The following is a 14405-nucleotide window of genomic DNA, read 5'->3' on the forward strand; positions in this document are numbered from 1 at the left end:
AGAATTTTATATCTAGCTAAACTATAATTTAAAAAAATAAAGCTATGCATAAGAACTCAGGAAATACTAAAATAATGAGAACTTAAAAATATTATTCCCCTGAGTTCATCCTACGTAATCTACTAGAATAAGAAAAACTGTAGAAAAAAAAAGATTGTTAAGCATTAATTCTATTAACATTGAAGAGTTTAAAAATATGTAGGGTTACAATTACAAAAGAGTATACATGCTGCATTCCCTAGCAAAGTACATATAGTAAAGTTAATAAAAGATGGAAAGGGCAGGAACAAAAAGAGAAGAAATTTAAAATTTCCAATTCCCTCCTCTTTAATAGCTGCAGATGAAAGTACATCACTAAAAGTTAACAAATGTTTAATACAGATATAAATACACGTATTTGTTGCTGTCGTTGTTCAGTCACTAAGTCATGTCCCACTCTTTGCAACCCCATGAACTGCAACACGCCAGGCTCTTCTGTCCTCCACTGTCTCCCAAAATTTGCTCAAATTCATGTCCATTGAGTAGGTGATGCTATTTAACCATCTCATCCTCAGCTGCCCCAATCTTTCCCAGCATCAGGATCTCTCCCAATGAGTCAGCTCTTGTCAATTGTTTTAGTTATCTACTGCTGTATACAACACACACCTAAAAATTATTGACTTAAAACAGTTATCTCTCATGATTCTACGGGTTGATTAGGCTGGGTTGGATCCCTGGGTTGGGAAGTTCTCCTGGAGGAGGGCATGGCAACCCACTTCCGTATTCTTGCCTGGAGAATCCCCATGGACAAAGGAGCTTGGTGGGCTACAGTCCATGGGGTCGCAGAGTTGGATACAACTGAGTGACTAAGCACAGCACAGCATACATACTCTCTAGAGTAATTCAAAGTCTATATTTTAAATCATTTAATTAGTTAATAATTCTATTATAAGATTCTAATATTAAATAATGTTTATTTGGAGAAACAGTTTCAATAATGGGTAAAACTTATCTATAGGTCTTTGGAGAATTTTGCTCACATGTTCCCTCTTTACCATGGTTACCTAAAGAAGAACAATATTTATCTTGTCCTCTTTACCTAACTGATGGATATGTTTCAAACCCATGATCTCTGTGGTTAAGTTTTAGATTAACTTTTTCAGCTTGGTTCACAAAGTAGTATTATGACTCACACATTTATAGTTCCTGACACAGTAGAGAAGCTGAAGCTTGACCAGGAGCCCAGCATCAGAGAAATGAAAATGGTATATAGATGGATAAGCAGGGTTGACATGGCAGGAAAAATGTAGATGTTCTAAGGTTAAACATTCATTGTGAAGTTTGGGGGCACATTTAAATATTTTCTGAATGTTACATGACACTATTTAATTGATTATTTGTTGTTATTTTAAGCATAACTCATGAATTTTAGACCTTTTTCCAGACACATAATATTGTTCCTATGTTATATCCCATAACTTGCTTAAAGTATTTGGCTCTCTTTGATGTGGAATATATCCAACTTGGAACCAAAAATATGAGAGTTATGTGAGATCTCAATAGTACTTTCCAAAAGTAATACACCATTTTCATCAGCAGTATTCTGCTTTCTCTCAAATATAAATATAAAAACTACATCCAACATTTTAAAAAGAGGCAAGTGTGTTTGAACCATTATATAGTTGTTAAGTGTTGACATAACTATATTATTTCTTGCTATCTCAGAAAACAAAGGATAGTAAGTCTACAAAGATAAACAACAATTTAGAGGGTGGGCAAAGGTCAACTCAAGAAAAAAATTGTGTTAGTTTTTGTCCACCCTACATTTCTCCTTTTTGGAAATCACCCTCTTGTCTGTCACATGATTCTGGGAAATTTGTCAGTTAAGGAGCTACTTCCCTGCCCCAAAGTTTGCATGTGACTAAACAGGGTTAACCACAGCTGCTGTTTGGTGATTGAGATGAAAATTAGGCAGGGCAGGGGGTGGTGGGAGGAGGAAGAGGCTGTCTCTTCCAAGAGGTTGACATTAAAATGCATGTAACAGTATAAATGTTACAATCTATTTTTTTTCACTACTTAAAGAGATCTCAACAGAGAGGGACACAGAAATAGAGTGAAAAACAAATAGACTGGCCACAGGACCTCATTTAAAAACTTGGATCAAGCTATTCCTAAAGCATGAAAAGAATAACAGAAATTACATAATAAGGTAAAATGGTTGATTTCATTAAACTAATATTCAGCTATTTTGGAAACAAACCTATTTGCAGAATACAGCTGTAAACCCACATTTTGTAACACCACACATCAATAGTCCTTGTACCTCTTTTTGTATGCCATATTCATTGGAATTAAATTTATGTACTTTACCTAGTAGCTCAGTTGGTAAAGAATCCGTCTGCAGTGCAGAAGACCCCATTCAATCAGGGGTCAATCAGGGTTCAGGAAAATCCCCTGGAGAAGGGATAGGCTACCCACCCCAGTATTCTCACCTGGAGAATTCCATGGACAGAGGAGTTTGGCAGGCTACAGTCCGCGAGGTTGCAAAGTCGGACACAACAAAGCAACTTTCACTTTCACCTTATAAAAGCCTACAGTTCTGTTTTGTTAGCATCACCATACTTATAAAATGGCATTTGTGCAGCAATTTGGATATTTTAAAATATTGTGCCCATATTTTGCAAAATTGAATAACGAATGTGACAATATTAATGGGTTTTCCATGGAATTCTACAGGCAAGAATACTGGAGTGGGTGCTAAGCACACATGCTAAATCGCTTCAGTTGTGTTCCACTCTTTGCAACACTATAGACTGTAGCCTGCCAGGCTCCTCTGTCCCTGGGATTCTCCTGGGAAGAATACTGGTTGTCATGCCCTCCTCCAGGGAAAATTTCCTGACCGAGGGATTGAACCCTTGTCTCTTACATCTCTTGCATTGGCAGATAGGTTATTTAGCACTAGCACCACCTGGGAAACCCACTGGAATGCGGTAGCCATTCCCTTCTCCAGGGGATCTTCCCCACCCAGGGATCAAACATGCTTCTCCTGCATTGCAGGCAGATTCTTTACCATCTGAGACACCAGGGAAGTTTATCAGTTCTAAAGTTTGAAAACAGAACCTCTTTGCAAGTTGGTTGTTAAATTTTTTGGACTTCAACTTTCACATATATTTCCTAGATGCTTTATGAGGAAAAATTAAGGGTGGTGTTAAGACAATGAATATAATCCTAATAAGATTATATATAACAAATTACAAAAAAGGAGACACATTAAAATTTTTTTTCTAATAGCTACTATACCCTGCTATGAATATCTTGATACTAAAATAAGTTTCATTTACTCACTAAAAAACAAAAAGAAGCCAAATTTGATAACATATTGGAGTAGCTGAGAACAGCAAAATAAAACAAAAACCTCCACTGTGAGATAAATAAAAATCTACATATTGAAATGGACTGAATTTGTATAAAGAAGGAATTACATTATATTGAAGCAAACCAGTGACTACTTGGTTTATATCAATAACTGTAAAATCAGTATAGAATTGAAATGAGAGAATAAGCAAATATTAATAAATTAAGCAATAATTAAATAAGTAATAATTTAATTTAAAATGCATTTAAAATGATTAACAATGTCTATATAACCTTTTAGCTAATAATAGACTTTAAATGTTTTAAAATGTAAAAATATTTATATATATATGTTAATTAATTAAATTTATAAGGTACTTTATTCAACAAAAATAGTCCACTGGTAAAAACCAATAATTCTATACAACAAAGCTTACAGGTCATTGGTATCTCAAATCATGGCAATAAATTATGTGGATATTTCTAACACAAAGCATGTATCTATAACCAGTGTTTCCATGGGAATTTACATTTATATCAATACAAAAGCTAAATTATTTGAACAAAAATGATCTTTTAAAAAATAATCCACACAATTCCTATAAATGACCATCATCCATTACATATTGTTAATATTATTTAATATTAATTTATATAATCTTTCCAGGAACCATCTGTTATATGAAGCTATATAATTAAAACTTTTAATTAAAACTTTGGTATTGAATTGAATCATTATAATTTCAAAATATATTAGAAATAGTAACACATAAACATATGACCTAAAATGAACCTACTTCTTTTAGAATCATAGAGCTTTAGAATATCTTAGATATCTAATTTAACCTCTTTTTTTCATAGTGAATAAACAGATGTCCAGAGAAATTTATTTAGGCAATTAAGTAACGACAAGACCAGCAGTAGAACTTTGGTCTCCTAACTAGTTTAGATGTTAAAATAAGGATTTCTGTATCTCGATGGTTGGTGTTTTATGGGGTCTTGTGATCTATGACACATTTATTATACCCAGATTGAGAGCTTCTTGTGAGCCAAATCTATACACTATCACTTTCTATTCAAAATAGCTAAAGTTGGCAGTTCTTCCTCCAACACAAAGATAGCTTCTAACAAACAGATCCTCCCCTTCCCGTCATCCCCATAGGTCAAACAACAAAAAACTCTGGACAAAATTAAAAGTTCAACCACTCAAAGTTTCTAAAGAGTTGAGAAAGGAGAAAGTAGACAGATTTAAGAGGGAAACGAAAAGTTGGAGGCAATAACCTTCAAAAGATTACTTTTCTCTATTTGAGACTTCACTCTGAGGTCATACACAGAGGTAGCACAGTGAAAAGTAGTTAAAACTCTGAGAAAAAGTCTGTCATTTTTCTGTGCAGAGGAACAAAGGGAAGGAGGCAAGGCAAGAAGAGTTTCCAGAAAGAGAATATCAGAAAGGAGAGAGCCAGATAGGGCAAAGCCAAAGTTCTGTGTGTAAGTTAGGTTCAGTCGCTCAGACATATCCGACTCTTTGTGCCCCATGAACTACAGCACGCCAAGCCTCCCTGTCCATCACCAACTCCCAGAGTCCACCCAAACCCATGTCCATTGAGTTGGTTTTGCCATCAACCATCTCATCCTCTGTCATCCACTTCTCCTCCTGCTCTCAATCTTTCCCAGCATCAGGGTGTTTTCAGATGAGTCAGCTCTTCACATCAGGTGGCCAAAGTATTGGAGTTTCAGCTTCAACATCAGTCCTTCCAATGAATACCCAGGACTGATCTCCTTTAGGATGGACTTGTTGGATCTCCTTTCAGTCCAAGGGACTCTCGAGAGTCTTCTTCTCCAACACCACACTTTAAAAGCATCAATTCTTTGGCGCTCAGCTTTTCTCACAGTCCAACTCTCACATCCATACATGACCACTGGAAAAACCATAGCCTTGACTAGACAGACCTTTGTTGACAAAGTAATGTCTCTGATTTTCAATATGCTATCTAGGTTGGTCATAACTTTTCTTCCAAGGAGTAAGCGTCTTTTAATTTCAGGGCTGCAGTCACCATCTGCAGTGATTTTAGAGCCCCCAAAAATAAAGTCACCCACTGTTTCCCCATCAATTTGCCATGAAGTGATGGGACCAGATGCCATGATCTTTGTTTTCTGAATGTTGAGCTTTAAGCCAACTTTTTCACTCTCCTCTTTCAGTTTCATCAAGAGGCTCTTTAGTTCTTCATTTTCTGCCATAAGGGTGGTGTCATCTGCATATCTGAGGTTATTGATCTTTCTCTTGGCAATCTTGATTCCAGCTTGTGCTTCTTCCAGCCCAGTGTTTCTCATGATGTACTCCGCATAAAAGTTAAATAAGCAGGGTGACAATATACAACCTTGACGTACTCCTTTTCCTATTTGGAACCAGTCTGTTGTTCCATGTCCAGTTCTAACTGTTGCTTCCTGACCTGCATATAGGTTTCTGAACAGACAAGTCAGGGGGTCTGGTATTCCCATCTCTCAGAATTTTCCACAGTTCTTTGTGATCCACACAGTCAAAGGCTTTGGCATAGTCAATAAAGCAGAAATAGATGTTTTTCTGGAACTCTCTTGCTTTTTCCATGATCCAGTGGATGTCGGCAATTTGATCTCTGGTTCCTCTGCCTTTTCTAAAACCAGCTTGAACATCAGGGAGTTCACGGTTCATGTATTGCTGAAGTCTGTCTTGGAGAATTTTGAGCATTACTTTACTAGCATGTGAGATGAGTGTAATTGTGCAGTAGTTTGAGCATTCTTTGGCATTACCTTTCTTTGGAATTGGAATGAAAACTGCCCTTTTCCAGTCCTGTGGCCAGTGCTGAGTTTTCCAAATTTGCTGGCATATTGAGTGCAACACTTTCACAGCATCATCTTTCAGGATTTGAAACAGCTCAATTGGAATTCCATCACCTCCCCTAGCTTTGTTCATAGTGATGCTTTCTAAGGCCCACTTGACTTCACATTCCAAGATGTCTGGCTCTAGATTAGTGATCACATCATCATGATTATCTGGGTAGTGAAGATCTTTTTTGTACAGTTCTTCTGTGTATTCTTGCCACATCTTCTTAATATCTTCTGCTTCTGTTAGGTCCCTACCATTTCTGTCCTTTATCGAGCCCATCTTTGCATGACATGTTCCCTTGGTATCTCTAATTTTCTTGAAGAGATCTCTAGTCTTTCCCAGTTTGTTGTTTTCCTCTATGTCTTTGCATTGATCGCTGAAGAAGGCTTTCTTTGGAACTCTGCATTCAGATGCTTATATCTTTCCTTTTCTCCTTTGCTTTTTGCCTCTTTTCTTTTCACAGCTATTTGTAAGGCCTCCCCAGACAACCGTTTCGCTTTTTTGCATTTCTTTTCCATGGGGATGGTCTTGATCCCTGTCTCCTGTACAATGTCACGAACCTCATTCCATAGTTCATCAGGCACTCTATCTATCAGATCTAGACCCTTAAATCTATTTCTCACTTCCAAATAATCATAAGGGGTTTGATTTAGGTCATACCTGAATGGTCTAGCAGTTTTCCCTACTTTCTTCAATTTAAGTCTGAATTTGGCAATAAGGAGTTCGTATGAGATGGTACAATTGTGCAGTAGTTTGAGCATTCTTTGGCATTGCCTTTCTTTGGGATTGGAATGAAAACTGCCCAATTCCAGTCCTGTGGACACTGCTGAGTTTTTCAAATTTGCTGGCATATTGAGTGCAGCACTTCCACAGCATCATTAAACTCTGCCTAAATCTCTGGCTGTTCTTAGAATCACAGAACGAACTGAGCTGATTGAAAGAGTGTAAACTGAGACAGACCTGAGATGCAACCCAGCCCAGACAAGGCAGAGGTTGCTGTCTGAGTCTATCAAAACAGACTCTCTGCTAAAACAAAAACATCTTGACTATTCAAAGAAATGTAACCAAATATATAACCAACACATTTTCCAGGATACAATCTAAAATTTTAGATGTATGAAGACCCAGGATATGAAACTTAATATCCAGGGAAAAAATAATCCACAGAGGCCAATTATTAATATAAAATGGTCAATACATTACTATAATCAACAAGGGTTTTAAAGTGGCAGCTAAAACCAAGCTCAGTTATATAAATGAAAATGTGCTTACAGTGAATAAAATAATAGGAAAATTATCAGAAAATTATTAAAAAAAGAAACAAGTGGGAATTTTAAAGCTAAAAAATACAATATCTGAAATTTTAAAAATTTATACAATAGATTAAATAGCTATATGAAGATGACAGTAAAATAATTCAGTTACCTTGAAGACAGATCAGTTAAAAAATATTTACTTTGAAGGAAAGAGAGGAAAAAAGGTTGAAATAAAGTAAAAAGAGCCTCAAGTACTTGTAGTACAGTATCACAAGAGTGTTGGAGTTTCAGAAGAAAAAAGAAAGACAAAAAGAAGAAAAATATATGAAGAAGTAGAGTAAAGCCTTTCCAATTTTGCTTAAAGACAGATTTACTATATAAGCACCTCAGTGAATCTGAAACAGGGTAAATATGAATAAAATCAAGCCTAGGGCTATCATAGTCAAACTGCTGAAGATCGTTGTCAAAATACCCCAAACAGTATTTGATCGCACAAAGTTTTTAATAAATATTTGCTGATTTTAAAAATAAATAATGCTGAAAATATAATTTTGGAAACTTTCATTGTCTTGAGTTTTATTATGTACTTATGGACGTGAGTTTGAGTGAACTCCAGGAGATGGTGATGGACAGGGAGGCCTGGCATGCTGTGATTCATGGGGTCACAAAGAGTCAAACATGACTGAGCAACTGAAATGAACTGAACTATGAAAAATTTTAGTTATGGATAGGAAATGTTTTTGAATAAAGTATGTCAATAGAATTGCTATGAAAGACTAAAGAAAAAATTTTAGTCATGCGTTTACTAAAAGTAACATAATTTATTAAAATATAAAATCAAGAGTGAAAAGAAATTCATAAAATATTATTTTAGATAGTGTTTAGAAACATGGACATTATATTTTAGAATTTTGAATATAGCCAAATAATTCATATTACTTATTGCATCTTTTAATCAAATGTATTAAAAATAGACTCTTGAACTATGACGTTTTGGCACCTTCTTTTTGTCCCTGGATATGTTCCAGTATCTCCTAGTTTACAGTCTATGGAAACTTGTAGAATTTGTGTCTACTGTTGTGTGAAAATTGTGTAAACTTTAATTATGTTGAATTGGTTCACAGAGTTTTTCAGGTCTACTATATCCTTTGGACATGACTGAAGCAACTAAGCAGCAGCAGCATTATCCTTATACTTCTCTGTGTATTCATCTATTAATCATTGAGAGTTTGATAATGAAACTCCAACTAAAAATCTTGATTTATCCACTTAAAAAAATAATGTGTTATATATTGGAACTATATGTAACCTCATTCTGTATTTTCCAAGTCTCCTGTATGTGTTATTGTATAATTTAATTTAAAAAATTTTATAAAAATTTAAAAAATAAATTAATTTAAAAAATAATTTAATTTAGAAACAAACTAAAATTTTAATTAAAAAATAAAAATTAAAAAAATTAACAAGTGAAAAAAAACAAATCTACATGAATGTTCAAAAGGGGAGGGTTAAATAATGATAATTCACTCAATGGAATACTATGTTGCAATTTAAAATGACATTTATATGGACTTTAGTTTATATAGTATGAATACATAATAGTAATCTTACAGCAAATCCTAAGAAAATATCCTAAATGTATTTTTTATTCTTATGATGGCTTTTTTGTGGTAATGTTTTTCCATATTTTAAAAATTATCTTGAACAACCATGAATTATCCTCTTAAAAGAGAAATATGTTCTTCAGCCTATTTACATAATTATTTTAAATTTTACTTAGTCTATCCTTTTTTCTATTGTCTTGTTGTATAGATTGTTGTATTTTATTTCCATCTTATTCTATGCTACATTAAAAATGCTCCATTTACTTTTTCCTTTCCAGTTGTATGATAGATAGTTGTATTTAACTTTCTGAACAGTGAATAAGATTTTTAAAAACAAAATAAAAAAGATCTATTATTTATCAATTGAAAAAATAGACGAGCAGGTGAAGATTTGAGAATATTATAGATATGTAAGCAATTTTTAAATTTCTTAAATTTAATAGAAAAGAGGTTCAGACCAACAGCATGATCCAGTGCAGAATTACTGGGATGAAATTGAGAAGGTCTGGGTTCTAGCACTGGTTCTATCCTTGAATATTACCTTAAGCTCACTTGAGTCTCAGTTTGCTCGTTCATAAGATATGGGTATCACATACTAATGATTAAGAGAGTGAACACATGTGCCAGACTGGTTTGTATTTTGGCTCTATCATGTATAAGCTATGTGATCTTTAACTAGTTAACCACTTTATATTTCCTTAGGTTTCTGTATTTCCTTGTCCACAAAATGCAGAGATATCTTCTTCCTTGAATTAAATGAAATAATACACTTAAAATGCATATGCAAGTGCCCAATAAGTGCTAGCAATTAGCAGTTTTTAAAAAATGACCCTACAATAAGAGGTACAAATGAAAGTACTGATTAAGAGGATAATAAATGCAATTCCCTTCGTATATATCAGAACTCTGAGGCAGGAAAATACTAAGGGTATGTCTAAGAAAACCTGACCTGCCTCTTGAGAAACCTCTATGCAGGTCAGGAAGCAACAGTTAGAACTGGGCATGGAACAACAGACTGGTTCCAAATAGGAAAAGGAGTACGTCAAGGCTGTATATTGTCACCCTGCTTATTTAACTTCTATGCAGAGTACATAATGAGGGGCTGGAGGAAGTACAAGCTGGAATCAAGATTGCCGGGAGAAATATCAATAACCTCAGATATGCAGGTGACACCACCCTTATGGTAGAAAGTGAAGAGGAACTAAAGAGCCTCTTAATGAAAGTGAATGAGGAGAGTAAAAAGCTGGCTTAAAGCTCAACATTCAGAAAACTAAGATCATGGCATGTGGTCCCATCACTTCATGGGAAATTGATGGGGAAACAGTGGAAACAGTGTCAGACTTTATTTTGGGGGGCTTCAAAATCACAGCAGATGGTGACTGCAGCCATGAAATTAAAAGACGCTTACTCCTTGGAAGGAAAGTTATGACCAACTTAGACAGTATATTCAAAAGCAGAGACATTATTTTGTCAACAGAGGTCTGTCTAGTCAAGGCTATGGTTTTTCCTGTGGTCATGTATGGATGTGAGAGTTGGACTACAAAGAAAGCTGAGCACCGAAGAATTGATGCTTTTGAAGTGTGGTGTTGGAGAAGACTCTTGAGAGTCCCTTGGACTGCAAGGAGATCCAACCAGTCCACCCTAAAGGAGATCAGTCCTGGTGTTCATTGGAAGGACTGATGTTGAAGTTTAAACTCCAATACTTTGGCCACTTGGATGTATAGAGCTGACTCATCTGAAAAGACCCTGATGCTGGGAGGGATTGAGGGCAGGAGAAGTGGATGACAGAGGATGAGATGGTTGGATGGCATCACCAACTCAATGGACATGGGTTGGGTGGACTCCGGGAGTTGGTGATGGACAGGGAAGCCTGGTGTGTTGCAGTTCATGGAGTCGCAGATCGGACATGACTGAGTGACTGAACTGAACTTAACTGAAGAAAACAGAATAAGTCAGTAATGGAAGCAGATACAATATCAAATTAGATTTTGTTTCATGTATAGGTCACAATTCACAAAAATAAAATTTAACACGTTAAAAAATCAGTTCATATTTTTGTCTATTTTTTTATTTTAAAATACTTAATAGTCAAATAACTAATTAAGTGCTTCTACCTGAAAAATTTTTTCTCTACAAACACCGTGTTATAAATAAAAGTAAGCTATACTTGCTCAGCTTTCCACCCCTCAAAATGTGCTATTTTCTTCCTGTATCACTGATAACACTTTCAACATCAGAAAAAGTGCAGTGGCAGAACTAAATGATGAAATGATTAACATAAACCTTTGAGTGTCTAAGTGCACTGGCACACCTTGTGGACAAATATCATTGCAATTGTAATTTAAAGCAGAGGATTAACAGCTTGATGAATTTTTGAACAAGCTCATCAGTGAAGGATATATTCATAAGTGCTGAAACTGTCTAGAGAGCCTGGAACTATGGCTCCCTTTCTGAACAAACCATTGCCAACTTCTAGAAAAGTCATTTCAACAGTTTTGGCAATAATTACTGCTTATAGATGGGGAGTTCCTCTTCCCAGGAGTTTATTGCACTAGTGTCCCCAGGGCTTAAATTTCCCTCTCTATGTATTGGGATATAGAGACAATGATTTGCATGTCTCATATCTAAAACCTATAAAATGCATATTAAAATGTATATTTTCTCTAAATTTAATATACTTTACTCAGATACTTCACATATTTTACTAGGTCCCTTATTTCCTTTCCCTGAATATGTTTTAAATACTACTTGCTGAAAACAAAAGCAATTACAATGCTAGGGAGTTAGGCAAGTAATTAGGTGCTATTTTTAAGACTAAATTTTATTTTTAAATATTCTTAAATGTTTTGTCATATGAACACACCCTGTTTTAAAGTTCATATTCATTGTTCCTTCCTTTAAATTCTTTATTTCTTGCATGTCTTTAGGAGCTAAAATTGCATTAAATCACAAAGAAATCTGAGGTAACTAAACAGTGTCAAAGAGTTTTTTCCATCTGTTTCACTGCCCTACAGGGAATATTCACAGGCTTAGAGGTATAATAAATGGTCCAGGATATCTTCAGCACTTAAACAGTGTTGGCTATATTTGCACTTAGAAGATATCACTAAATTTTTTATACCAAAGAAGGAAATGCTTTCTATTAAACATTTAAAATTTTCATCCTTTTAATATAATAGTCCAGCTGTATTGAAAAAAAAAAATAGAAGGCCTACCCAATGCCATAAACAAATAACAGCAAAAGAATGGATGAATTTTAAAAGAATAATAATGGTGACTGTGGAAAAAGTGAAGTAGAAAATAATTACTGTGTAAAAAGCATGAGATTTGGAGCGGCCTGAATTGTTCTTAAAACTGAGTATAAGACCAAGTATAGCTCAGGAAGTAAAATTGAGCACTTATCGCCTCATTTCTGACCTGGGAATAATGCCACTGTGCAACTGTGACAATTAAATGGCATTAAACTTGCAAAGCACATAGCAAAAGTACCTGAAAAATAGTAATTACTCAAATGTAGCTCACTCCTGCCAATGCACTAAGTCTGCCTTCTATAGCTAGTACATTGATATTTATGATATTATGATTTATGATACTTCAACCTGGAGTGCTCCATCTGGAAGGACTTAATGTTGTAAGAGGGTTCAGGGAAGTAAAAAGGATGCAAAAATATTAGAAAACGGAACTATGTATGGGTAAAAAAATTTTCGAAGTAAGCTGATGAATTTAGTCACTCAGTCATGTCCAACTCTTTGCAACCCCATGGACTGTAGCCCGCTAAGCTACTCTTGTCTGTGGGGATTCTCCAGGCAAGAATTCTTGAGTGGTTTGCCATGCCCTTCTTCACGGGATTTCCCCGACCCAGGAATTGAACCAGGGTCTCCTGCATTGCAGGCAGATTCTTTACCAGCTGAGCTATCAGGGAAGACTGGATTAAGACTTCATACTAAGGAAGGATTAGACTAAGGATTTATTCAATCATCAGACAGTTTTAAAAAGCATATTCTTTGAAAGATTTTGTATTAGCTGTTAGGAACCTCCAGGATCTCTGAGCACTCCTTTTCTCTAATTGTAGATTGAAGACAGTAGTGAGAAGAGTTAATCAATCCTTCACTCACCATCAATCCATTTGATCCAAATATAAGCTATGTTATCAAGTAGAGTTCTGGAGTTCTACACTAAGGCTCTCATTGTATGATGAAGGATCACAGTTCAAATAAGCTGGCAATAGACAAAATTCTCCTCAAAAATGAAGTATGAGTATGTGCTATAAAGCAGTAGACTCTGGGGTTGTAATCAAAAAGAATGAACTGAACACAGAGATCTCTCATATTTGAAAATATGTAACGATAACAGTAAAAAGAATAAAAACCATTAGACTTTATTAATGCTGCTACCCAACGAGAGGAAGAAAAATATATACTTAGGATTTTGCATTTTGACTCATATTCCCATAGCTCATTTCTTACCTCTTCCTAATTTTTATTTTGTTCTTAAGTGTTCCTTTCCATTGCCAGATTTTCATCAACATTTAGGAACTACTACAACTATTTCAATTCTCCTTAAACAGTAATGGAAAAACCGCAAATTGGCCTGATATACTAAAAACCTAAAAATTGATCTAGCAATTACTATTGCTGAAAACAATGTTTCTTAACCCCATAGTAGCCATTCTGATGTTTGATATGCAGCCTTTAATGTTTTTTTAAACATGTATTATGCGCATATATTTTTAATGTACCCATAGTATATTATGGGCTTCCCTGGTGGCTCAGCTCATAGAGAATCTGCCTGCAGTGTCGGAGCCCTGGGTTTGATCCCTGGGTTGGGAATATCCCCTGGAGAAGGAAATGGCAACCCACTCCAGTACTCTTGCCTGGAAAATCCCAGGGATGGAGGATCCTGGCAGGCTACAGTCCACGGGGTTGCAAAGAGTCGGACACGACTGAGAGACTTCACTTTCATTTTCATAGAGTATTATGTAACAGGTATTAATCTACTCATCCCACCTCCTAGAACCATTAATGCTTATTCATATTGCTGAATGTAATCTGGTCTATTGCTTCTAATTGTGGCATGGCATGCTCTGTAGTAATGGTTCTCAAAGTGTGGTCTTCAGATCCCATGGGGTCCCCAAGAGACCTTTTCGGAGGGTCTGTGAAGTCCAAATTGCTTTCATAATAGTAGTAAGACATTATGTCCATTTTCACTGTGTTCGCATTTACACTAGTGATTTGAAAGCAAAAGTGGATAAAACTACTAGCATGGCAGTAAATATCAAAAGAGTAAGAGAAATATCCATTTGAATGTAGAGTTCCAAAGAATAGCAAGGAGAGATAAGAAAACGTTTCT

This window comes from Capricornis sumatraensis, chromosome 1, assembly GCF_032405125.1.
Source record: "Capricornis sumatraensis isolate serow.1 chromosome 1, serow.2, whole genome shotgun sequence".
NCBI classification, from domain to species: domain Eukaryota; kingdom Metazoa; phylum Chordata; class Mammalia; order Artiodactyla; family Bovidae; genus Capricornis; species Capricornis sumatraensis.